Source organism: Alosa pseudoharengus, unplaced genomic scaffold (genome assembly GCF_046254945.1).
Source record: "Alosa pseudoharengus isolate Yale_2024_CS ecotype anadromous, Long Island Sound unplaced genomic scaffold, YU_APseudo_1.1 YU_APseudo_1.1_scf_5, whole genome shotgun sequence".
NCBI lineage: Eukaryota > Metazoa > Chordata > Actinopteri > Clupeiformes > Clupeidae > Alosa > Alosa pseudoharengus.
Window position 1 is genome coordinate 29,763,818 of NW_027468837.1, and position 27,414 is coordinate 29,791,231.

The window sequence follows — 27,414 nt, forward strand, 5'->3', positions numbered from 1 at the left end:
CCTCACCTGCCATTCCCTTTAAAACCCAGGCGCTTGAACAATGGCGAGTTGGTATTATGATGGCGCAATTGCCAGGGCGACAAGAGCGTTTTGGCCACGAGGAAACAGAGACGCTCGTGCGTGAGGTGAAGGCCCGCGAGCACGAAATTTTCGGGGATGCTAGAACGCCACCAAAACTCCCCGAGGTGAAGCAGGCGTAGGAGGAGGTCGCGGCGAGCGTGTCCTCGTCTTCTGGCATCACTAGAACAGCTGCACAATGCCGTAAACGGTACAGTGATGTCAGGAGACGGGGAAAGCAAAAGCTTGCCGCAAACCGAAAGCAGCGTTTGGAGACGGGAGGGGGACCAGGCAATATTGAGGATCTGACGCTAGTGGAGGACCTCGCTGCCTCCACCCTCAGTGCAGAAAGCATTGAGGGATTTGGAGGGTTACAAGTCGGTTATCAAGGTCAGTCATGCTTACTGTACATACAGGCTTACTTTACAGACTTATTGTGAAAATTGTTGTGTTTAATGATTTTATTGTATCTTTACTACCTGAAACAAAGGCATATAATAAATAAACCAGTGGAGTAGAGCAGGGGGTAGTTGTGGAGGGAGGAGTGCCACCAACAACTTCGAGGTCCAGGGGAGCAACGCGCCGACCCAGACCACACCGTGGCAGCATCGGCCAGGAAGAGCCGTTTTTGGATCTCCAGCAGGCCGGCTTCAATATGCTGGAGAGAGAGCTCGCCAGAATCCGGCACAGTGTTCGGCACCTTAACACCTGCCTCAGCCGGATGGAGATGCTGCTGCGGCCTCTCGGCCGCAGGGCTTGAAAACGAAATTATTTTTCAAACGTTCCGTTCCGAACGGTTCAGGTAGGCCTATGTTTAACGTTTTCATTCTTGCATGCGTTCCGCCACCAACATATCGGTCCTGAACCGGTTCGGAACGCAAAATATCGTTCGTTCTTAAAGTTCCGGCAGTGTTTGGCGGGCCTATTTTGTGGACTTTACCTTAGAATAGACGTACTCATTATTTCCCATTGATTTAGCCTATACCGTAGCTATGCCCCAAAATAATAAATCACAGGCGGCATCCAAAAACATTCAGATGGGCTATCCATCCCATAGCCTACAGACTTACTGTAGGCCTAACCTATGCCTATAAATAATTTCTTATCAAAAATATTTCTGGATACGTGCTAAACTCCTTACCTGGTTGTAGCCTAAGTTTTATCCATATGGAGATCTTCAAGATCTGATCTGGAAAGAAGAGATCTGGAGAATTATCAAAATCTATAATTCCAACCCTGTTTATAAACGAACCTGTCTGTTGCTGACAAGGCCTATCTCAAATTTCCCGTTTAACTCTTCTACATAGAATAGGCTATAATTGCGCAAACATTTCAAATCCCGACTTTCAAACGACAAGGCGTGGACAGGCAAAATAGGCTATTACCTATAGAGCTGCACAGTCCCGCCCACAGCCAAAACGCGGTTAGGTGCCGGATGTAAGATTCCCATTCATTTGTCCCATTGACGTTTGGAAAAATCCGTATCTAAAGAGTTTTACAGCATGTCTTAGGCTAACCAGCTACGGCATAACTCATAAGCATACAACATATCATTTCGAGTGAAAAAACGAAGAGAAAATCCAAAAAAAGTCAAAGGTACAAGACTGTGTACATATTTTCATTTCCGAGCGAAGGAACTACTCATCCCATAAACCACCGGGCCTCACTGAAAAATATATAAGCAGCACGAACCAGCGCGAAATCGTTCATTTCCAACCGGCGACAGCAGCGAACCCTTTCCTCCAAACAGTGATTTTTATATAGTGAATGTGCAGTTAATAGCAGTTATTTCAGGAGTAATCGTGTAAATAATAGTGTTTTGATATTGAATTTTATATTTATCATCGTGTATTTTATATCGTGTGTGAAAGCGGTTAACGTTAACGGCAGAGCTTCGTAACGTTACCTGACTCATCCTATGCTGTCATCACTGCTCAGTCGGGCTGATGCATGGTCTGCTCTTGGACCACCATATTCAGTTTATTAATTTGCCGTGAATTATTACACAAAATGTTCATTAAATGCACGAAGTATTCCTAGGTTAATGATTCATATGAATCATACAGTATGAAGGCTACAGTAGCCTAGCTAATGTTAACTAGCACTGCTAGCAGCATTAACATTACAACCTCCCTGCTTAGCTAACTCACCACAACTTTGTAGGTCTTGTCCCTCATGCTGCTGACCCTTACAAAACCCACAAACTGACTCTCGGACACACAACAGTCAATAATGTGACCCGATTTAAAGTGGCTTTCACCGCTTTGGACACTCACTAAAACATAATATTCATACCTGTGTTGCAGCATGTAGGCTAATGTTAGCTGCATTATGTAATGACATACAATGTCGGAAATGCTAAAGGTTAGCCTGTCGGCTAGTGCTAGCCTACCTGAAAAGTTTGAGTGTTTAAACTAACATTTACAGTGGTCTATTTGATAGTGTATTGGCCCTGACTAAGTTCGTGTGATGTATAAACCCCAATCCTTGTTGATACAAGTACCAATATTCGTCAAGAAAGTTTTTAATCACATTAAGATTTTCGCCATAGGCAGTAAAAAACTCCTCCATCTTTGTCAATATTTTTCCGCTGAGAAAGTTTCAAACTATGACCATAACGGCCTTCCCACCAATCAGAGGCATCACTGTGGGATTGTTCAGGATTGTGGGTAATGAAGTACTTATCCAAGAGATCGCAAATAAAAGGCATTTATCTCAAAACAAGGTTAGTGCCCCACGAACTCTTGGTGTCTATAGGAGCATATACAATCGCTTAGTACAACCGTAGCTGGTTTTAAGTCTACCACGTGCAGTTAAGTTTTTATGGCTTACACCGCAATTGTCAATGGAGAAATTGCATTGACTTTTTACATCCGGCATCGGCTGTGGGCGGGACTGTGCAGCTCTATAGGCTACAAACAATTTCCAAATCAGTTTCAGTAGCCTACACTACGAGCTGGCCTAAGATCCGAAGTGGCAGACGGATAGGTTACATTACAACAGCAAGACAAAATATACACATTTGGACCAAAGGTCCATTTATTCGGTTTTTTTTTTCAAACTGCAGAAATCAAATTATTAGGCTGTTATATAGAGAACGAAAAAAAAACGTTATTAACCGGTTTTGTGGATTTCAGAATAACGTTTCTGTTCCGGAACAGTTGAAGACCATTTTGTTTTCGTTTCCGTTTCCGCTCCTCGTAAAATTCCGTTCGTTTTTGGGTTTTCGTTCCTTGAACCGGTTCGGAGCCCTGCTTGGCCGCATAGCCGAAAGTCTGGGGAGGGTTGCGGAGGCAGTTGAGCGCGTTGCTCCTGCTGCAACACCATCTCCTTCTCCCTCCACACGAGCTCATCCCTTCACCAGGAGCACGCTGCTCCCTGCTCCTCCTGGACCCTCCAGTACCCGGCTCCAACGAAATCCTCCCCGCCTGCGAACCCGGGGAGGACGAAGAAGGAGGTCATGAATTCGGGAGGTCATGTTTTTTTGTTTTTTTTTTTTGCCATTATGCAACTATAATTTGAAATTATAATAAATCGGCACATGCAATTCAGCATCACGTCTTCTAATGTCCTGTAATGTTTCCTCATCTAGGTCTACAACACATCTATGGTGTATGGCAATGTTATGCAACACACAACATGCCACAAAGAATGCTGAGACTTTTTGAGGACTGTACTGTAATGTGCCACCTGACTTATCTAAACATCTGAAGCGCATTTTCAGCAACCCAAATGTTCTTTCAATGACGGAGCGTGCCTTTGCGTGTTTCCGATTGAACGCCAATTGACGCACTGTCGTTGGCATGATGTAAGGTGTAATCAGCCATGTCTTTAATGGGTAGCCATTGTCCCCTAACAGCCACCCCTCCGGAGGAGGTTCCCTCTGGAAGACTGTAAGAATGACAGAATTGGCCAGTATGAATGAGTCGTGACTGGAGCCAGGATAATTTGCACACAAATGCACGACTTCACATGCAGCATTGCAAATCACCTGTACGTTTATTGAGTGGGTTCCCTTGCGGTTAATATAGATCAGAGCATTTTCTGATTGGGCACGTATTTGCACATGAGTGCAATCTATAGCACCCATAACACCAGGGAACCCACTCTTTGCCCAGAACTCCTATCTTGCACGCTCCTGTCTGTCATGGGAAATCGAATGCTCCTGTCAGGTGTCATGGGAAATTGAATATATTCACCAGCATGTCGGACTAAATCTGATGTAACTGCATGTATAGCCGAACTTATTGCAGCTTGGGATATGCCTCCAATAGAACTTAGGGGATGCTGGAATTACCCACTAGCAAAGAAATACAGCGCTGCGGTTACTTTCACAGCAACGGGGAGGGCATAGGGACAGGGTACAGCAGTTCCCAGCTCATCGGCGAGGAGATGGCAGATGTCCGTCACAGCCATGGACAATATTAACACGCGCAACAATATTCAACAAATGAGTTCAATAGTGATGTTTTTCACTTACATTGTGTTGTATTACCAATTTGCAAATAAATGGTGAATAACTATTCATTAGGAGATGTATTTCGTATATCTTTATTAGAATTTTGTTTTCCATTGTAATCATGTAATTTGTAATGATTTGCATGGATGTTCAGCTGGTGCGCGTTCTTGAGGATGACAGAAGCAGGGTTTACGCGCGTTGTGCACCCGCCCATATGACTGTTTGACATGTGCTCTTAAAATAGCATATGAACAACTCGCCATTGACTTCTGACCAGGTTTAGATGGTGTATAATAGCGATTTTTAGACAACGCGCCAGGCCCCTCCCTATTGCCACACCCCTGGGCGCGATGTTTAAAGTCCGTGTTGCAGGGTTCATTTTCCAACGAATTTGCACAATTTGCTTGTTGATAATAAACATTTAAACTGTTATCCATTGTATTTGATGTTGGGTATCACAGAACGGAATATAATACGAAAAAGCAGGTAATATTTCACAGCATTTGAAGTGATTCTCCTTTCCCCCACAATGCATTGCATTACGTCACCTTGGGGAGACTACCCAGCAAACACATAACCTTTAGGGAACGTTCCCTAAAGGTTCCCTTAAGGTAATTACCTTTAGGGAACCTTTAGGGAACGTTCCCTAAAGGTAAAATAGTTTGAACCTTTAAAGAACCTTTAGGGACCGTTCCCTAAAGTTTCCCTAAAGGTAAATATTTTTAACTTTTAAAGAACCTTTAGGGAACGTTCCCTAAAGGTTCCCTAAAGCTAAATATTCTGAACTATTAAAGAACCTTTAGGGAACGTTCCCTAAAGGTTCTCTTAAGGTTATTTTGTGCTAACCTTCAGCTAACCTTTAGGGAACGTTCCCTAAAGGTTCCCTAATGGTTCTTTTTTTTCCTCCAGCTAACCTTCTATGAACGTTCCCTCAAGGTTCCCTAAAGGTAAATATTGTGAACTTTTAAAGAACCGTTAGGGAACGTTCCCTAAAGGTTCTCTTAAGGTTCTCTTGAGGATGCATAGGTAATGGAATGTCTTAATTATAAGACTCTGAATAAGCAAAATCGATTGTGGGGAGGGAAGAGAAAAGCTATATATGTAATACAAACTAGCTGATGATGTCTACTTATCTGTGTGCTTCTAGTGAGCTTGTTGCTCTGAGTGTGTGTGCCCCCGGATGGATAAAATGCAGAGAACAAATTTCTAGTAGGAATCTACAGTCTAACTTAACTTAACAACCATGTTGGTCCAGTTTAGATGGCAGTCCTACACCAACACATACTAACACCCCTGTTAATCCAATTTAGATGGCAGTCCAACACAAACGCATGCCAACACAATGCTTAAAAACCATGTTGGCCTAGTTTAGATGGCACTCCTACACAAACATATGCTAACAACACGATAACATTCTACTATGAAAACAACAATAAAGAGACACTGACAAGTGTTAGGTTTATAAAACGACTTTATTTGTATTTTCTATTTAGAACTGTCTTAACATGGTTAACAAAACTTCAATTAAACACACACACACACACACACACACACACATATATATATACATATACATACACACACATACATACATATGCACACACACAATTAGTATACATACACGCGCAAACACAATTAAACTATACAATACATTCAGTGCATTTTAAAACCATATTGACACCAGATCTGTGGTGTGTGCGTTCCATTACAACTGTATCTAAGCTGACTAATGTTACCTATAAATGGTTTACCTAATTGTTTTAATGCTGCGGCTGATCTTCTAGGTAAACATGGTATGGGATCCCATCCACACATCTTCCAGGAGTCCTTGACAGAACTTAGCCCACAGGACCTTCCTCCTCATGAAGACCTGTGAAGAAAACAGATCATACACACATTTAACTGGTTACCCCACCCCACACACACTCACTTCCACTCAATTTGTTTCACAGATATGGGCCAAACACCACTTTATTTTTTCTCTTCTATTTCCGAGGCTACTCATTCTTACTGTTGTTGACTTATTGACAAACATTTCATTTTAATTTCTAATGTTAACTAACACTGTATTCATTTAAGTTGAGCTGGCACATGTGCATAATAATAATAGTAAAAAATAATAGCAAGAACTCATTGCCGGTTAATTGTTATCCATGTGTACTTTACATCCCAATCCTATTTCTTGTTTGCATTTTTGTACATTATGTTGATATGTGCCTACATTATTACAGTGCATGAAAATGCACTGTACTGTTCTTCCTAGGCTTCTTCTTCTTCTTCTAACGCAGTTAATGCAGCTTCAACCGTTTAACGTAGAAACTTCATTCAAACTGCGTTGCGTAGGTCTTACTTAGGACATGTGGGCTTTGTATTTTTCAACTTTGTAACTTTTATACTTTTTAAACTATTAATTAAAAACTGTTCAAAATTTCCCCATAGACTTAACATGGGCTGATGACATCACAATAGAGCCGTTAAGCAATTAGAATCCTATGGCAGGTGTTCGCATAGATATATATAAGTATACAGTGTCATAACTACATCTCTGACATTTATAACGAACCAATCCGTTTAAAAAATGGTTGAAAATTGAGCAAGTTACGGTTATTTAAAAAGTACACTTACCCCTACCAACACAATGTTATGGGGAGTGAGCTGCCTGTAGCAAGATGGCCGCCGTGTGCGGACGTTCGACTCCGTTGGCCAGCGACGCGGACGAGACATCTAGTGTTCTATATATATCTATGGGTGTTCGGGCCACCTGGATCAACTGCCACTTTCAGGCTTTAAGCATACAAACTGGCCCTTTTAAGACTACACATCCTGTTCAACTGCTTCCTCTGCCAAAAACTGTTTCAAAATAAAAGTCCTCACTACAATATTTCACTGTTAAACAATTTAACCCTTTAAACTACTGAACTTTTTAACTGTTCAGCCATTGTAACTGTTACTTGTCATCAACTATGACTCCTACCCACTGTAGCTAGTTAGCATGGTTAGCATAGTTAGCATGCTAACATGTTAGCATGCTAGCATGTTAGCATGCTAGTTAGCATTTTTTACAAAACTGCTAAAAATGATTAGCTAAGTTAGCTAAGTCACATGGTTAGCATAGTTAGCATGCTAGCATGTTAGCATGCTAGTTAGCATTTTTTACAAAACTGCTAAAAATGATTAGCTAAGTTAGCTAAGTCACATGGTTAGCATAGTTAGCATGCTAACATGTTAGCATGCTAATTAGCATAGTTAGCAAAACTGCTAAAAATGATTAGCTAGATTAGCTAAGTCACATGGTTAACATAGTTAGCATGTTAGCATTGCTAACTACTAAAAATGCATTAGCTAAGTTAACTAAGTTAAGTATTGTCCACCTATTTAACCGTTCAATCATTCCAACTATATTAAACCTTATCTTCCAAGCAAATCATTTAACCATATAAACTATCCACCTATTTAACTGTTCAGTCACTCCAACTATATTAAACCTCATCTACCTAGCAACCAATATAGTTTGTTTTTACTCTGTATGATATTTTACATCATATTTTTTGCATTTTCATGCACTGTATTTCCTTCAGGAAATGCTTTTCTAGTTCTTATTCTTCTTCTAACGCACTTAATGCAGCTTCAACCGTTTAACGTAGAAACTTCATTCAAACTATGTTACGTAGGTCTTACTTAGGACATGGGTGCTATGTATTTTTCAGCTTCGTAACTTTTATACTTTTTAAACTATTAATTAAAAACTAATCAAAATTTCCCCATTGACTTAACATTATGATTATGACATCACAATACGGCCGTTAAGCAATTAGAATCCTATGGCAGGTGTTCGGGCCACCTGTTTCAACTGCCATTCTCAGGCTTTAAGCATACAAACTGGCCCTATTAAGACTACACATCCTGTTCAACTGCTTCCTCTGCCAGAAACTGTTTCAAAATAAAAGTCCTCACTACAATATTTCACTGTTAAACAATTTAACCCTTTAAACTACTGAACTTTTTAACTGTTCAGCCATTGTAACTGTTACTTGTCATCAACTATGACTCCTACCCACTGTAGCTAGTTAGCATGGTTAGTATAGTTAGCATGCTAACATGTTAGCATGCTAGCATGTTAGCATGCTAGTTAGCTTTTTTAGCAAAACTGCTAAAAATGATTAGCTAAGTTAGCTAAGTCACATGGTTAGCATAGTTAGCATGCTAACATGTTAGCATGCTAGTTAGCATTTTTTACAAAACTGCTAAAAATGATTAGCTAAGTTAGCTAAGTCACATGGTTAGCATAGTTAGCATGCTAACATGTTAGCATGCTAGTTAGCATTTTTTGCAAAACTGCTAAAAATGATTAGCTAAGTTAGCTAAGTCACATGGTTAGCATAGTTAGCATGCTAACATGTTAGCATGCTAGTTAGCATTTTTTACAAAACTGCTAAAAATGATTAGCTAAGTTAGCTAAGTCACATGGTTAGCATAGTTAGCATGCTAGCATAGTTAGCATGCTAACATGTTAGCATGCTAGTTAGCATAGTAAGCAAAACTGCTAAAAATGATTAGCTATATTAGCTAAGTCACATGGTTAACATAGTTAGCATGTTAGCATTGCTAACTACTAAAAATGCATTAGCTAAGTTAACTAAGTTAAGTATTGTCCACCTATTTAACCGTTCAATCATTCCAACTTTATTAAACCTTATCTTCCAAGCAAATCATTTAACCATATAAACTAACCACCTATTTAACTGTTCAGTCACTCCAACTATATTAAACCTCATCTACCTAGCAACCAATATAGTTTGTTTTTACTCTGTATGATATTTTACATCATATTTTTTGCATTTTCATGCACTGTATTTCCTTCAGGAAATGCTTTTCTAGTTATTATTACAGTGCATGAAAATGCACTGTACTGTTCTTCCTAGGCTTCTTCTTCTTATTCTTATTATTCCATGTTTTCTAACGCAGTTAATGCAGCTTCAACCGTTTAACGTAGAAACTTCATTCAAACATTGACGCGTAGGTCTTAATTAGGACATGTGGGCTTTGTATTTTTCAACTTTGTAACTTTTATACTTTTTAAACTATTAATTAAAAACTATCAAAATTTTCCCATTGACTTAACATTGCCCTTTATGACATCACAGCAATTAGAATCTTATGGCAGGTGTTCAGGCCAGCTCATAGACTGTATATATAGAACTGGACAGTGTGCCGTCTGTTAAGAGTGATGCGAGCGCTAGTCCAGAGCCCCCTGGTGGCTGGTTGCAGTACAATGTGTAACTCCGCCCATCCCCATGTATTTCAATGGCCAAGTAGCCAACTTTCCTTGTCACTTTTCTCACCTAAAACTATTTTTGTATCTACAACTTTTTATTCGAAAAAATAGTTTTCAAGATGCTTCAATACACACAATTTTTCTTTTCTCGCTGAAATTATTTTTTTTAATGTTATATTAACAAATCTAAAAAGGGCGTGTTTACACCTATGATTGACAGCTGGCTGGCTGCAGACACGACGCTTTGTCCATTATGTTTTAACGTCTAGGCTGCAGACACTACCACGTCATCGCTCACTTATTTTAACGACACCTGATTTCGACACATAATCTAACCTAAATAAGTGTTGCTGTTATTATCATTAGGCTATATCTTATCACAGTCTGACTAAATACAAAATTGATAGTCATACATTGTTTAGTTGTTTGTAAGAGAGAGACATCGTTGTTAGTTGTGACAGATTCTTTTGTGAAAAAAGATATGTGCTGTTCTTTCGTAGATGCTAAGTATATTAGCTCATAGCATGCTACATCATGCTAGCATTAGCCAGTTGATATGTAAAGTAAAAGGGCTCTGCTATATTGAAGTGACGTTAGCCATAGTCACCATCATTTACAGTCCTACTTGTTTCAAATGGTTAAACGTAACCAGTGATTGCCGCCATCATCATTGCAACTTCATTTGAATACACTTAAGTCACTGGAGAAGGCGATGTTAAGTTTCATTAACGTTAACTCTTGCTTAGCAAAGTTTCATTAACGTTAACTCTTGCTTGCTAGTTTTGCGAATGGCAATAAACGCCACCTAGCCTGCTAGGTCGACAACCTCAGTATGCCCATTTATGAATCAGCCCGACAAATAACGTTACTTGTGTTTTAGTGAACACATTATTGGACCATAGCTTAACGTGAGGAGGGATTCAAAGTTACAAATGCTTAGTATGCTCAGAACAGCGGTATCTGAAAATGCGTTAAGGTATCGTTGTTACCTGCGATTGCACTGCTGGAGAAGCATTTTGCATTGGTATGATTTGATCAGGTCTTGCCAGTGATGTATAATCCTCCCGTAGACGTACATCATTTCAAAATAATACGTCTAAATTGAAAACTGTGAGAACTCATTGATAGGCTCTCTCAATATGTCTGTAATCGTATGCCTCAACCACAGGCTTGCTAGTCAGAGAGGGTGCTCCATTTTAAATCAAAAATGTAATATTGCAGCCTTCATGTCAGCTGTAAAAATATACGAACATGGACCTACTACATCAGGATACTCCGTAAACATTTTACACATAATCAGGAAGCTACTTTGCTGTTCAGTGTGTGATGTGTTTAAAGTGGTACTACGTTTAAAGAAACATTTTTATTCTTTGTTTCAAGTGCATAAGAAAATACCACATTATGATGATGGTTATGGTTACCCTTAACAAATACAAAACAATATAATACTTAAAACAGGGATCAATCAATAGCCTAACGAAATAAACAATGAAAATGAGGGGGGGAAAGCAATAATAAATAATAATGCCCATTCAATCAATAATATAATAACAATAACATGGTAAGACTACATTAAGGAGAATATCAATAATAAACAATGTCAAATTAATCAACAGCCTATAATGAAAATAAAACAGTACTACTGCATACAAACCATAATGTATAAGAAGTGCTTAAAAGACCAAAAACTATCACAAGAACGAAGAGCACTGGGCAACTCATTCTACCAACATGGAACCACTGAGGAAAAGAGTCTTGAATTTGACCTAGCGTTTAAGACTGGTCGACACAAAAGACGCTCATCAGAAGACCGCAGTGGGCGGTTGGGGATGTATAGCTTGATCATTGAATTAAAATAACAAGGAGCAGATCCAGTCAGTGTCCTATAGGCCAAAGGGAGAGATTTAAATTTAATTCTGGCTACTGTAGGGAGCCAATGGAGAGTAACTAGGAGAGGAGTTACGATGTGTCCTCTTTGGCTGATTGAAGACCAGTCATGTTGCAACATTCTGAATGATATATCACACAAAAGAAATAAAAAAAAAAACATTCAATATTGATTTATTATCAACCAATAATTATTCTGATATTAATATTCTTGTAACGTCTACATCTTTGTGTAGGCTACAGTTAAATACTAAGCAATGGCCTCTGACTTAAATATCAAGGCAGTTAAATGACCGTGGTATGGTATAGTCTACGTGATACACAGGACTACACAGTAAACCCATTTAAAAGCATCATCATCTCAGTATACCCATTTAAAATAGGCAAGGATACGTATTCAATAACATTTGGGGTTGCTCACAGTATACCCACCACTGCAACTAACTAACTAGACTACACCACTGGTTAAATGGCGCATTGCAATTTACAATTTGTGTGAGTTCAGGGGCATACAGAAAGTTGAAGTTTGGGTGACATCAATAAAGAAAATAGAAACAAAGGGATGTGTACAGCCTCAAGTATGAATGATGTCACATTAACAGAAGGTTCAGAGCAGCCGCAGACCTTTCTTGGTGCCACGCAAGTTATTGAAAGTCATGTGTTTTCAGAACGTAGTGGTGCTGTGCAATGTCCCATGTATAAGGGGCTTCAGGTTGATCCAGTGACCGTGGGTGATGTCAGGGAGATGGATGTCAGGGGACTTGGAGAAAGGAGGAGGACATGCCACCTCAGACCACCCCAGCCAAACCACTTCACGTAGGCATTCCCTTGCTTGCAGACTAATGTAGACCATGGAGACCACCTTGCCGCCACCTCCAGTACATTCAGCCATCTTACCTGCAAAAAGGAAAGTTACAATAAAGTTAGTCAGACAATTTTACAACATTGCAAAGCATCTAATCAGGCACTCAACACCACTAGTAATACCAATTAATTAAATATATGTGTGCAACAAACTTCACAGCCTACCTAATGTTAACTACACATTTAAATATGCGGTGGTAATGTTATTAACTTGCGTCAGCTTGAAAAATAACGTTATCAGTATGACTGATCATGGACGTTAGATGACAAACTAAGGTCTTTCTCAAATGTTCACCGATATCCCTGGGAAGTGACTGGTTCTTGGCGTAGTGTTTAATGCAGGCGTTTCATTTATCGATCATTCACTTGGTCTACAACTACCGACCTATTTCTTACAGTCTATGCTACCGACCTACCATCACAGAAGTAGCTCTAACAGAGGTGTCTGTCGTTAACGTTAGAAAAAATGCAACGCTGGCAAACTGGCTAGTAGTTACATTAACATGATGGGTTGATGAGGTCCATGCTTCACATTACGTTAACGTTAACTTGCGTTGCTTTATCACATCATACCGTTGCTTTATCACATCATATAGCTGCTACTTTACTGACTGTCTAGTGTTATTAATCCCCATGTACAGTCAATGGTTACTCCATGTTGAGATGGCATACATTAAGATTGAGATATTTGAAAACAGCAACAACTAATAAAACCAAGTAGATCATGCATCGACTGTTACGGGAGCTGTGTGGTAATCTTCACTTCAACGACTAATTTAGCCTCCCGTTGACGGTAACGTTAATGTAGCTGCTAACGTTAGCATGTAATTCGCTGTCCGTATTTTTGTTGTTAGCTCATTAGTATTCACCATACTAAATTGTCACAGTCTATAATCAACATAATAAGCTCTCTTAGACGTATTTAAGAACAACAATAGACAAAAAAAACTTTTCAGTTAATACGCAACACTTACCAGACAAGAACAAACCGATTGTTGTTTGTACTGTTTAGCTAACTCACAGCCGCAAAATTCATCCAGCCAGCTAGCCTTCGGCGCCGAGTCGACCTGCGTTGTGGAAAGGAGAAGGGGGCGGGTTTCACTTGACAAGGGCGTGTTTAACTCGCTGAGTGACAACTGAGTGGGCGTGCCTGACCGCGACTCCTCTTCACTGCGCATGCTTCAACTTCTGCTGCGCAGCCGCACTTCAAATTGGTTGCAAATTTTCCAAGATGGCGTCGCCTCGGCGGCTTCAATTCCATAGAACACTGCTGAATGCAACCACACTGTCCAGTTCTATATATACAGTCTATGGGCCAGCTGGCCCAACTGCCATTCTCAGGCTTTAAGCATACAAACTGGCCCTATTAACCCTTAAAGGAGTACGGAATGTTGGGAAATTAACATTCTAAAGAATATCTGGGTTCATTGAATTCAACATAGAATTTTAGAACCTTCAATTGTTGCGGAACTTAGAATGTTCAAAAACCTACACCTTTAAGGGTTAAGACTACACATCCTGCTTCCTCTGCCAAAAACTGTTTCAAAATAAAAGTCCTCACTACAATATTTCACTGTTAAACAATTTAACCCTTTAAACTACTGAACTTTTTAACTGTCCAGCCATTGTAACTGTTACTTGTCATCAACTATGACTCCTACCCACTGTAGCTAGTTAGCTAAGTTAGCTAAGTAACTTGGTTAGCATAGTTAGCATGCTAGCATGTTAGCATGCTAGTTAGCATTTTTTGCAAAACTGCTAAAAATGATTAACTAAGTTAGCTAAGTCACATGGTTAGCATAGTTAGCATGCTAATATGTTAGCATGCTAGTTAGCATTTTTTACAAAACTGCTAAAAATGATTAGCTAAGTTAGCTAAGTCACATGGTTAGCATAGTTAGCATGCTAGTTAGCATTTTTTGCAAAACTGCTAAAAATGATTAGCTAATTTAACTAAGTCACATGGTTAGCATAGTTAGCATGCTAACATGTTAGCATACTAGTTAGCATTTTTTACAAAACTGCTAAAAATGATTAGCTAAGTTAGCTAAGTCACATGGTTAGCATAGTTAGCATGCTAATATGTTAGCATGCTAGTTAGCATTTTTTGCAAAACTGCTAAAAATGATTAACTAAGTTAGCTAAGTCACATGGTTAGCATAGTTAGCATGCTAATATGTTAGCATGCTAGTTAGCATTTTTTACAAAACTGCTAAAAATGATTAGCTAAGTTAGCTAAGTCACATGGTTAGCATAGTTAGCATGCTAACATATTAGCATGCTAGTTAGAATTTTTTTCAAAACTGCTAAAAATGATTAGCTAATTTAGCTAAGTCACATGGTTAGCATAGTTAGCATGCTAACATGTTAGCATGCTAGTTAGCATTTTTTGCAAAACTGCTAAAAATGATTAGCTAAGTTAGCTAAGTCACATGGTTAGCATAGTTAGCATGCTATTATGTTATCATGCTAGTTAGCATTTTTAGTAAAACTGCTAAAAATGATTAGCTAAGTTAGCTAAGTCACATGGTTAGCATAGTTAGCATGTTAGCATGCTAATTAGCATAGTTATTATAACTAATAAAAATTATTAGCTAGGTTAGCTAAGTCATATGGTTAGCATAGTTAACATTTTAACATTGTTAGCATGCTAGTTAGCATAGTAACTTGGTTAGCATTATTATCTTTATTAACATAGTTAGCATAACTACTAGCAAACATTGGAGCCATTCCAACTGTTAGTTATCGTCAACTATCTGCCTAAATAATTTAACCATTTCAATTATTAACCTATTTAACTGTTCAGTCATTCCAACTATATTAAACCTTATCTACTAAGCAAATAATTTAACCATATGAACTCATCATATTTTTGCATTTTCATGCACTATATTTCCTTCAGGAAATGCTTTTCTAGTTATAATTGTTGTCTCTATTGTAGCCTACAGTATGTAGCCGATCTATATTACTCTTTGTTTGTGTATACTAATGCTGTCAAAATATCATGTTCATTTCAATTTATTAATTACAGAAACTAAATGTCTTCAAAAGTTTGTTGAAGGTGGTTACATTTATTTCCATTCCAATAACATTACTTTTCTTTGTCTCGTTTTCCTACTGTTTAGTTAAATATTTTCTTGAACTGCTCTATTTCTTATCCTGGACTGCCACCTACTGGATAAAAAAGGCAACAGCCTAGTAATTACGTGAATAAAAATCTACAAGAGTATATCATTAATTACATTATTTGTTTAATCGATTGATAGCCCTAGTGTATACTAGTGCATGTCTATTTGTTGACTGTACATAGAGTTAACACATACCAAAATCAAATTCCTTTTGTACCTAAGTAGGCCTAAATAAAATTCTGATTACCTTAACAATCACACAGTAGGTCAACAGGCCCGCCGAGGCACCCACCAAAACAGATCGAACACTACATTTCCCGCACTCTGATTTAGAAAATCATTCTAAATTCTAGAAGCTCGCGACAATAACGTTACTTCACTAAACTGCCACTTACTGAAGTTGACTTCTCTGCTGACGACGGTCTGCTTCCACAAAAAGTTTTATGTCGATCTGCTATTTTTAAATATTTATCCCAGTGATAATATAAAATCACCGCTAGAGACCACGGTCACCATCACCGGTAAGTTACGTTACGTTACGTTACATTAGCGCAGAGAGAGCTAGTTAACGTTACCACTAATCCTATGGGAGCTATGCTAGCTAGCTAATGTCTGAACAGTTAGCTCGGTAGCTAACATTATTTACCATCCATTTCCTTATTATATTAAGTAGTTAAACAATCTAGTAGCACCGCTTATTAAATGACCGAATCATGTAAGCCAACAATTTTCCCCATAACGTTAATGAAATAGTTTGACGCGAAGACCGCAATCGTAACGTAAACATAGGAACGTCACCTATAATCAACCGTCCTGTATTTCCAAACCTCTTACGTGTAGCACTATGTGTCACTTAATATTAATTTCTACACAAACCAAGAACCAAACTAGATTTTGTTCAAATCTACACACCTATGGCTAAGTTATCATCGATATTCAAAGGCAATCCTCTATTAACCAACACATGAAACTAAATTTCAACAAGATAAGTCATATAATGACGACCACGAAAGGTGTAGGCTTTATGTAGTTAAGCTGACGACAGGTCTACAACCTACAAAGACATTGGCCACATTAATGATGACATAGGCCAAGTTAGTAGCTGTTAACGTTATGCACGCTTCATTCCCAAAACAGCGAAGGCGAGAAATCCACTGAATTTTGGGATAAAAGTACCAGTCAAGTCAAGATTATATGTGTGCATTTATACCTACTGTGAGAGCTCCAGTGGCAGTGATCACAATCAGTACAGTTTTAACGTGTCTCTCTAGCACGCCACACAGTGTAACGACGGACGGGGCTCTGGTGACGCAAATAAACAGGAAATCATGAACATCATGATCCGGATGCACACCATTTAGACTGTTTCGTGGGGGAATGTCAAGTTCTTAAACTAGGTTCTCATCAGTGGTGGACAAAGTACACAAATTCTGTGCTTGAGTGAAAGTAGAGATACACATGCCATGGTTAAATGTTACTCCAGTAAAAGTATAAGACCTCCTTTTACATTTCTACTTGAGTGGAAGTACAAAAGAACTTGCATTCAAATGTACTAGTATCGAAAGTAAAAGTCCTAAAATGTATTACGAATAATACAGTTGCATTTACTATTGTTGAAATGATTCAGCACAGACAGACATAGGCATTCATTGAGCCTTTCTCATTCATTCAAGGAGAAATCAACTAAGAATTTTTGTAAATGTAGAAAGAACTAAAAACAAAGTAATGTGATATCTTATCTTAGATTTTTCAAAGTAGCCACTTTTTGCTTTGTTGAATGCTTTACACTTTCGGACCAAAGCAAGACGTTCCCTTTTGTGTTTGATAGTGTCAGATATATATCATTATATATCTATCTGTCATTGTCTATCATCATTTGCTCGATACCTTCATATGGCTAGTTATGGTAACATCAATGTTGTGAAATGGGGTCAACAAGGTACAGCAAATAGTGGATATAGCAATAACATAGCTTAGGCAAGACCATTAGTTAAAGCCTAGCTCACTTAATAGAAAATACACATTGAAATACTCAAGTAAAGTACAGTTCCATGAAAAAGCAACTTAAGTACAGTAATTGAGTAAATGTACTCAAGTAATGTCCACCACTGGTTCTCATTGTAGACTACGACCTATTCCATGAGAAAAAGATGGACAAACATTTCCATAACAATTGGGTTCTATCAAATTATTTAATTATTTTGGATTGGGCCAGAGCCGAACAACATCCACGAGTAAATCCATTAACCCCACTCTTACTCATTACATTAAATTATATTTTGAGCTATTGGTGTAGCAGAGTTTCTATTTACTTATTTTGTATTGCCCATTTCCGTCCAGCACACAATTTTAGAATTTGGATGTGCATTGCTGTTGTACAGATGGTAAACTTTGAATGGGTTTACTTAAAAATGTCCCAACATTTTTTGTCAATATGGTTTTGTTTCGCTCTATCTCTTTTTGTGAAGACAACAAAATAGTAATCTAAGGCTGTTTTTTTTGGGTTATATACAGGAGAATAATTTTGCATGGTAAGTATCAAGTGTCAGGTAAGTAAAGTGTCAGGTTAGTATTAGCTCTTCCTTGCTTGCTTGGACCATTCAAGAATGGACAGGTTGCAAAGACAGCAGTATACTCGTCAATGGAAGCTTGCTCAAAGGACTCTGATGACTGTCAACCAACAACAAAGTGAAGAGATTGAAGAGGAGGAACAAAACAATGAAGCAGCAATGGAGCAGGAACAAGACAATGTTGATTCTGACTTGGAGGTTACAGAACAAGGGGAGAGAAGCAACAATTTTTGGTTCGCTAAAGGTTCCGGGAAGGTTCGCTTAAAGTTCCGGGAACGTTCGCTGCAGGTTCGCGGAAAGTTCTCTCCGAAGGTTCGCTCACGGTAGCGCAGGAAAGTTTTCTGAACGTTCGCCGAACCTTCCCTAAAAGTTCCGCGAACGTTCAGCGAACCGTCAGTGCAGGTTTGCAGTTCCTTCAGCGAACCTTCCCGGAACCTTTAGCGAACCAAATATTGGGCACTACTAGGCTACTACTACTAGTAGTAGTAATAATAATAATAATAATAATAATAATAATAGGCGATGATAATAATAATAATAATACTTAACTTCCAGATGTAATATTGGCGACTTATTCTTGCCACCTTATAAGACAGGCTATGTTCACAACACTAGATAATGGTCAATGAGCAGACAGCATGTAAAACATGAAATGTTTTATTAAGTATTTGCTGGGGAATTGCAGACGAGAATGACGCACAATTTATTCAGGCGACACTTGGTTTCAATCCGAGAGAATCCGGGAGTCCTTCTTCTGCCTTTGGATGATGGGTCTTTCAATGCAGCTCCTGCGAACGAGAGAAGACATGACGCTAAATCTACGTGTTTTTTTCAAATGCACATCTTTGGGTTACCTGTTTTCCTTGGATCAAAAAGCACACTGGATTACTGGACGAGAGATTGGCAGGTATTTTAATTGTCCAATGCTTTTGAAAACATGTCCCACACCAAAAGGCTACATCGTTATGCAGGCATGTTGTTTTAACCACGTGTGTGTGAAACATAGTGCATTTTCCAAGGCGTGGTTTTGGCCTAGTATTTGATTCACTGTTTACAATGTAACGTTACGTGTGCAGTAGCAGTACCTGAGCTGATATGGTCTCTAAAATCCAGTGACACGTCTGGCCTCCACTCCATGTGTTGGTCTGAAAGACACAAAAATGCCAGTTGTCAAACAATTCGTGATATGCATAGACACAGGTAGTATAACTAACTTTTTCAGAAAATTTAATTTAACAGCGAATGGCCCGTTCAGTTGAAAGCCCACTCACCACGTCAAGGTACAGGCCAATGAGTGGGGTGTTAGTATGACGGGACAAGACAGACAATGGTGTTAATGGGGAAAATATAACGTTTCCTTTATAATGTTAAGTTAAACTGTTGTTAGACAAAAACTTCTGTCTTTTCCACAGATTAGGACTCAATTTGTTGTGATTGGTTGCTGGGGGGTGGAGAGTTACTTAATTAAAATAATTCAATCTGTGGGAAAGACTGACATTTCACAAGGACAAACATAGATGTAGAGGTCATTGGGTAATTTCATTGGGTTCGAAACGGGAAAAACTGCTGCCTTTTAAGATATCTAACTGGGGAGCGAGGCAGCAAGTGCGGTTCGAAAAAAAAAAAGTTACTATCTGATTAAACCATTGTTGTAACCAACTAACGTCATACCGTAGTGTTAACCAAAGATTCTAGAGTGCTACACTCATTTTTGAAAGATGCAGTTAATCAAAAGTCATGTCTAGTGAGCAGGCAGCTGTCTTCGGTTTCGAACAGACCCATTGACTACTTCATGCTTAAGTTAGTGTTAGATTGTGTTAGGTTAAACAGAACAATCTGAAAGAACAGTCTCATTTTGATTGTTAGTAGACAAATTATGGGCAGACGTAAACTACACATTTCACAGTGTTAGGTTGGGTTAGATTGAACAACGATGTATAGAAACATTAGCTTAGCAGACTGTATGTATGCCAAATGGCCCATCAACAGCAGTACATAGTATGCGGCATGTCACTGGGGTTATCAAGTGGGCATCCTTATCCACCGATGTTTCGTTAAGTTAGGCCCACGACACCTCATGAAGGCTTAACAGTGAAACCAGCGTCCTGGAGACACTCCCCTCCATGCTGCCACCATATTAACACATTGAAATAGCCAATACCCAAAATACTATTAACTAGCCTAGGCATGGTCTATGTTGGCTAGGTTGGTCCGTCCCGTTGATGCGGACTGAACCATAACCATAAAAACCCTAGCCAACCACCATCGACCTAGGCACAGTCCGTCACTAACACAAAACTGTGCGACTCTATGTTGTCGGTGGTGGGCTTTTTAAACACTCCTTGTGACAGTCCTCTTCGTTGCTGGGGCCGTTTATGATCCACTCAGCAACAGTTTCAGCCATTGTCGTTTGTTGTGCGGCTCTATGTTGTCGGTGGTGGGCTTTTTAAACACTCCTTGTGACAGTCCTCTTCGTTGCTGGGGCCGTTTATGATCCACTCAGCAACAGTTTCAGCCATTGTCGTTTGTTGTGCGGCTCTATGTTGTCGGTGGTGGGCTTTTTAAACACTCCTTGTGACAGTCCTCTTCGTTGCTGGGGCCGTTTATGATCCACTCAGCAACAGTTTCAGCTGTTGTGTGGTTAAGTTGCATGGAGGACTTGCATGAAGACAATCTCATCTCTGTTTTCCACCATTATTGCTCTCTTGGTGCAGTTGGCTTCTGGAACCATCATTACTGAATAGCGCTTTGAGTGCACTTTGAAACACCCAAAAATGCGCGAGTCACAAGGACTCAAAAACAATGGAAGAGGTGATTCATATACCCGACACCGTAACAATGGACTTCCAGAATCATCTTTGTTGTCTGTTTCTTCGATCACCTCGTAGCATTTGCCATCGATAACAAAGCTGTTGTTTGGTCGTGACACTTTACTTTTCTCTGGCAGTATGACGTTCCTTTGGTGTTGCTTCATCTCCATGAGCCTCTTTGCTACCTGTACAAGTGGCTGTTTTCCCGATCTCACAAGCCGTTTTAGTCTTTGCATGTAATTCTCAAACACAAATGCACTGCAAGCATCCAGACATCCAAATCTTCTTGCTTCTGCTGCGACATGCACAAGAGAGTGTACATTGTACACCATGAAATGCTTTCCATAAAGGTCCTTGACTTGATTAACAAAATAAGCCATCAGCTCCTCAGCATACTTGTTGTGCTCCTGTTGGTGTGGGCTAAGGAGGAGACTCAGGGCTATGCTGAACTGCATGAAGTGATCATACAGCTCATCCTTTAGTATGCCCTTCAGCACTACTTTGCCTGTGTAGTCTTGTGTTGTCTTGCTGCTCTTGAAAAGTGGTAAGCCATCCACATTCAAAGAGATTTCTATTTCTCCTACCACTTCAATAACTTCTCTGGGGTAAAGCTGCAGCTGTTCCGTGAGTGTGTCCTTGAAATCAAAATGTATGTATTGCATGCCCGATTTCGTATTGACTTCAATGTGTCTTGGAGTTTGTATCAGAGTACGGGCAGTTGATGGCAATTCAGGGTGGCCATGTATTTTTAAACCCTTCAGAAGGTCATCCAAGGCAGTGTGGGAGATCTGGTGTTTTGATGCCCACCCCTGAAGAAAATCCTTAACTGAATGAGGATCGTCCTCCACTTCAGACTCTTCTGTGGAGGTACTTGCCTCCACTTCTGTCATGTCCAAGTCAGAGGCCAGAGAAGCAACTGCACCCACCTGTTCCTCACTATCCTCTTCTGTCTCTTCTGAGTTGCTTCTCTCCCCTTGTTCTGTAACCTCCAAGTCAGAATCAACATTGTCTTGTTCCTGCTCCATTGCTGCTTCATTGTTTTGTTCCTCCTCTTCAATCTCTTCACTTTGTTGTTGGTTGACAGTCATCAGAGTCCTTTGAGCAAGCTTCCATCGACGAGTATACTGCTGTCTTTGCAACCTGTCCATTCTTGAATGGTCCAAGCAAGCAAGGAAGAGCTAATACTAACCTGACACTTTACTTACCTGACACTTGATACTTACCATGCAAAATTATTCTCCTGTATATAACCCAAAAAAAACAGCCTTAGATTACTATTTTGTTGTCTTCACAAAAAGAGATAGAGCGAAACAAAACCATATTGACAAAAAATGTTGGGACATTTTTAAGTAAACCCATTCAAAGTTTACCATCTGTACAACAGCAATGCACATCCAAATTCTAAAATTGTGTGCTGGACGGAAATGGGCAATACAAAATAAGTAAATAGAAACTCTGCTACACCAATAGCTCAAAATATAATTTAATGTAATGAGTAAGAGTGGGGTTAATGGATTTACTCGTGGATGTTGTTCGGCTCTGGCCCAATCCAAAATAATTAAATAATTTGATAGAACCCAATTGTTATGGAAATGTTTGTCCATCTTTTTCTCATGGAATAGGTCGTAGTCTACAATGAGAACCAGTGGTGGACATTACTTGAGTACATTTACTCAATTACTGTACTTAAGTTGCTTTTTCATGGAACTGTACTTTACTTGAGTATTTCAATGTGTATTTTCTATTAAGTGAGCTAGGCTTTAACTAATGGTCTTGCCTAAGCTATGTTATTGCTATATCCACTATTTGCTGTACCTTGTTGACCCCATTTCACAACATTGATGTTACCATAACTAGCCATATGAAGGTATCGAGCAAATGATGATAGACAATGACAGATAGATATATAATGATATATATCTGACACTATCAAACACAAAAGGGAACGTCTTGCTTTGGTCCGAAAGTGTAAAGCATTCAACAAAGCAAAAAGTGGCTACTTTGAAAAATCTAAGATAAGATATCACATTACTTTGTTTTTAGTTCTTTCTACATTTACAAAAATTCTTAGTTGATTTCTCCTTGAATGAATGAGAAAGGCTCAATGAATGCCTATGTCTGTCTGTGCTGAATCATTTCAACAATAGTAAATGCAACTGTATTATTCGTAATACATTTTAGGACTTTTACTTTCGATACTAGTACATTTGAATGCAAGTTCTTTTGTACTTCCACTCAAGTAGAAATGTAAAAGGAGGTCTTATACTTTTACTGGAGTAACATTTAACCATGGCATGTGTATCTCTACTTTCACTCAAGCACAGAATTTGTGTACTTTGTCCACCACTGATGAGAACCTAGTTTAAGAACTTGACATTCCCCCACGAAACAGTCTAAATGGTGTGCATCCGGATCATGATGTTCATGATTTCCTGTTTATTTGCGTCACCAGAGCCCCGTCCGTCGTTACACTGTGTGGCGTGCTAGAGAGACACGTTAAAACTGTACTGATTGTGATCACTGCCACTGGAGCTCTCACAGTAGGTATAAATGCACACATATAATCTTGACTTGACTGGTACTTTTATCCCAAAATTCAGTATTGTGTTATACGACTGTGGATTTCTCGCCTTCGCTGTTTTGGGAATGAAGCGTGCATAACGTTAACAGCTACTAACTTGGCCTATGTCATCATTAATGTGGCCAATGTCTTTGTAGGTTGTAGACCTGTCGTCAGCTTAACTACATAAAGCCTACACCTTTCGTGGTCGTCATTATATGACTTATCTTGTTGAAATTTAGTTTCATGTGTTGGTTAATAGAGGATTGCCTTTGAATATCGATGATAACTTAGCCATAGGTGTGTAGATTTGAACAAAATCTAGTTTGGTTCTTGGTTTGTGTAGAAATTAATATTAAGTGACACATAGTGCTACACGTAAGAGGTTTGGAAATACAGGACGGTTGATTATAGGTGACGTTCCTATGTTTACGTTACGATTGCGGTCTTCGCGTCAAACTATTTCATTAACGTTATGGGGAAAATTGTTGGCTTACACGATTCGGTCACTTAATAAGCGGTGCTACTAGGTTGTTTAACTACTTAATATAATAAGGAAATGGATGGTAAATAATGTTAGCTACCGAGCTAACTGTTCAGACATTAGCTAGCTAGCATAGCTCCCATAGGATTAGTGGTAACGTTAACTAGCTCTCTCTGCGCTAATGTAACGTAACGTAACGTAACTTACCAGTGATGGTGACCGTGGTCTCTAGCGGTGATTTTATATTATCACTGGGATAAATATTTAAAAATAGCAGATCGACATAACTTTTTGTGGAAGCAGACCGTCGTCAGCAGAGAAGTCAACTTCAGTAAGTGGCAGTTTAGTGAAGTAACGTTATTGTCGCGAGCTTCTAGAATTTAGAATGATTTTCTAAATCAGAGTGCGGGAAATGTAGTGTTCGATCTGTTTTGGTGGGTGCCTCGGCGGGCCTGTTGACCTACTGTGTGATTGTTAAGGTAATCAGAATTTTATTTAGGCCTACTTAGGTACAAAAGGAATTTGATTTTGGTATGTGTTAACTCTATGTACAGTCAACAAATAGACATGCACTAGTATACACTAGGGCTATCAATCGATTAAACAAATAATGTAATTAATGATATACTCTTGTAGATTTTTATTCACGTAATTACTAGGCTGTTGCCTTTTCTATCCAGTAGGTGGCAGTCCAGGATAAGAAATAGAGCAGTTCAAGAAAATATTTAACTAAACAGTAGGAAAACGAGACAAAGAAAAGTAATGTTATTGGAATGGAAATAAATGTAACCACCTTCAACAAACTTTTGAAGACATTTAGTTTCTGTAATTAATAAATTGAAATGAACATGATATTTTGACAGCATTAGTATACACAAACAAAGAGTAATATAGATCGGCTACATACTGTAGGCTACAATAGAGACAACAATTATAATAATAATAATATTAATAAATAATAATGTAGGCACATATCAACATAATGTACAAAAATGCAAACAAGAAATAGGATTGGGATGTAAAGTACACATGGATAACAATTAACCGGCAATGAGTTCTTGCTATTATTTTTTACTATTATTATTATGCACATGTGCCAGCTCAACTTAAATGAATACAGTGTTAGTTAACATTAGAAATTAAAATGAAATGTTTGTCAATAAGTCAACAACAGTAAGAATGAGTAGCCTCGGAAATAGAAGAGAAAAAATAAAGTGGTGTTTGGCCCATATCTGTGAAACAAATTGAGTGGAAGTGAGTGTGTGTGGGGTGGGGTAACCAGTTAAATGTGTGTATGATCTGTTTTCTTCACAGGTCTTCATGAGGAGGAAGGTCCTGTGGGCTAAGTTCTGTCAAGGACTCCTGGAAGATGTGTGGATGGGATCCCATACCATGTTTACCTAGAAGATCAGCCGCAGCATTAAAACAATTAGGTAAACCATTTATAGGTAACATTAGTCAGCTTAGATACAGTTGTAATGGAACGCACACACCACAGATCTGGTGTCAATATGGTTTTAAAATGCACTGAATGTATTGTATAGTTTAATTGTGTTTGCGCGTGTATGTATACTAATTGTGTGTGTGCATATGTATGTATGTGTGTGTATGTATATGTATATATATATGTGTGTGTGTGTGTGTGTGTGTGTGTGTGTGTGTGTTTAATTGAAGTTTTGTTAACCATGTTAAGACAGTTCTAAATAGAAAATACAAATAAAGTCGTTTTATAAACCTAACACTTGTCAGTGTCTCTTTATTGTTGTTTTCATAGTAGAATGTTATCGTGTTGTTAGCATATGTTTGTGTAGGAGTGCCATCTAAACTAGGCCAACATGGTTTTTAAGCATTGTGTTGGCATGCGTTTGTGTTGGACTGCCATCTAAATTGGATTAACAGGGGTGTTAGTATGTGTTGGTGTAGGACTGCCATCTAAACTGGACCAACATGGTTGTTAAGTTAAGTTAGACTGTAGATTCCTACTAGAAATTTGTTCTCTGCATTTTATCCATCCGGGGGCACACACACTCAGAGCAACAAGCTCACTAGAAGCACACAGATAAGTAGACATCATCAGCTAGTTTGTATTACATATATAGCTTTTCTCTTCCCTCCCCACAATCGATTTTGCTTATTCAGAGTCTTATAATTAAGACATTCCATTACCTATGCATCCTCAAGAGAACCTTAAGAGAACCTTTAGGGAACGTTCCCTAACGGTTCTTTAAAAGTTCAGAATATTTACCTTTAGGGAACCTTGAGGGAACGTTCATAGAAGGTTAGCTGGAGGGCAAAAAAGAACCATTAGGGAACGTTCCCTAAAGGTTAGCTGAAGGTTAGCACAAAATAACCTTAAGAGAACCTTTAGGGAACGTTCCCTAAAGGTTCTTTAAAAGTTCAGAATATTTAGCTTTAGGGAACCTTTAGGGAACGGTCCCTAAAGGTTCTTTAAAGGTTCAAACTATTTTACCTTTAGGGAACGTTCCCTAAAGGTAATTACCTTAAGGGAACCTTTAGGGAACGTTCCCTAAAGGTTATGTGTTTGCTGGGTAGTCCCCAAAGTGACGTCATCACCGAATTGCGTACAAAAAACCCGCTAATGCTAAAAACAACAAAAACTGGCATTTAACACCATTTGGAGACATTTTTAAAATGATATACATATATTGAGTGCTTTATGTGCCCATTAATCAACAGTGGTGTTTAACCTGCAACACGGGCTTTAAAAAATAAACGTGCAAAATACCGAATTCAACTTTGCGCGGGTGAAAAACGAACTTTACGCCACTCCACAAAGCGATCCACCATCTGCCGGTACTCTGTTTCTACCCCCCCTCTTAACACACCCCACCAATGCAGAGTCATCTGAGAACTTCTGCAGATGGCAAGACTCAGAGTTGTATTGGAAGTCAGAGGTGTAGAGTGTGAAAAGGAAAGGGGATAGCACAGTCCCCTGAGGTGCTCCTGTACTGCTGACCACCCGCTCAGACACACAGCCCCCGAGCCAAACAAACTGTGGCCTATCTGAGTGGTAGTCCATAATCCAGGAAGTGATGGTGGTGGCCAGCTGCATCCTCTGCTACTTCTCCCCCAGCAGCCAAGGCTGGGTGGTGTTGGATGCACTGGAGAAATCAAAAAAACATGATTCTCACAGTGCCGCCTGCTCTATCCAGGTGAGAGTGGACTCTCTGGAGCAGGTAGATGATGGCATCCTCCACTCCGACCTTGGGACAGTAGGCAAACTGTAGGGGGTCCAGGGAGGGGGTCACCAGTGGTCTCAGATGGGCCAAAGGGGGTCTCTCTATCTCATAAAAAGTTGG

At 39.2% G+C, this 27,414-nt stretch overlaps 3 long non-coding RNA genes across 3 annotated transcripts; 1 reads left to right on the top strand and 2 right to left on the bottom strand.

The window, feature by feature from the left end:
• Window positions 1-5,969: 5,969 nt before the first annotated feature.
• On the bottom strand, window positions 5,970-16,949 carry LOC143104171 (uncharacterized). Its single transcript, XR_012983014.1, has 2 exons — window positions 16,885-16,949; window positions 5,970-6,386 (listed from the first exon to the last, which is right to left on the bottom strand). It is a non-coding gene; the product is annotated as an uncharacterized LOC143104171 (long non-coding RNA).
• Window positions 16,950-18,881: 1,932 nt separating this feature from the next.
• Window positions 18,882-19,471, bottom strand: LOC143104522 (uncharacterized). Its single transcript, XR_012983086.1, has 2 exons — window positions 19,326-19,471; window positions 18,882-19,028 (listed from the first exon to the last, which is right to left on the bottom strand). It is a non-coding gene; the product is annotated as an uncharacterized LOC143104522 (long non-coding RNA).
• Window positions 19,472-23,525: 4,054 nt separating this feature from the next.
• LOC143104070 (uncharacterized) lies at window positions 23,526-25,833 on the top strand. Its single transcript, XR_012982994.1, has 2 exons — window positions 23,526-23,590; window positions 25,409-25,833. It is a non-coding gene; the product is annotated as an uncharacterized LOC143104070 (long non-coding RNA).
• The last annotated feature ends 1,581 nt before the right edge of the window (window positions 25,834-27,414 follow it).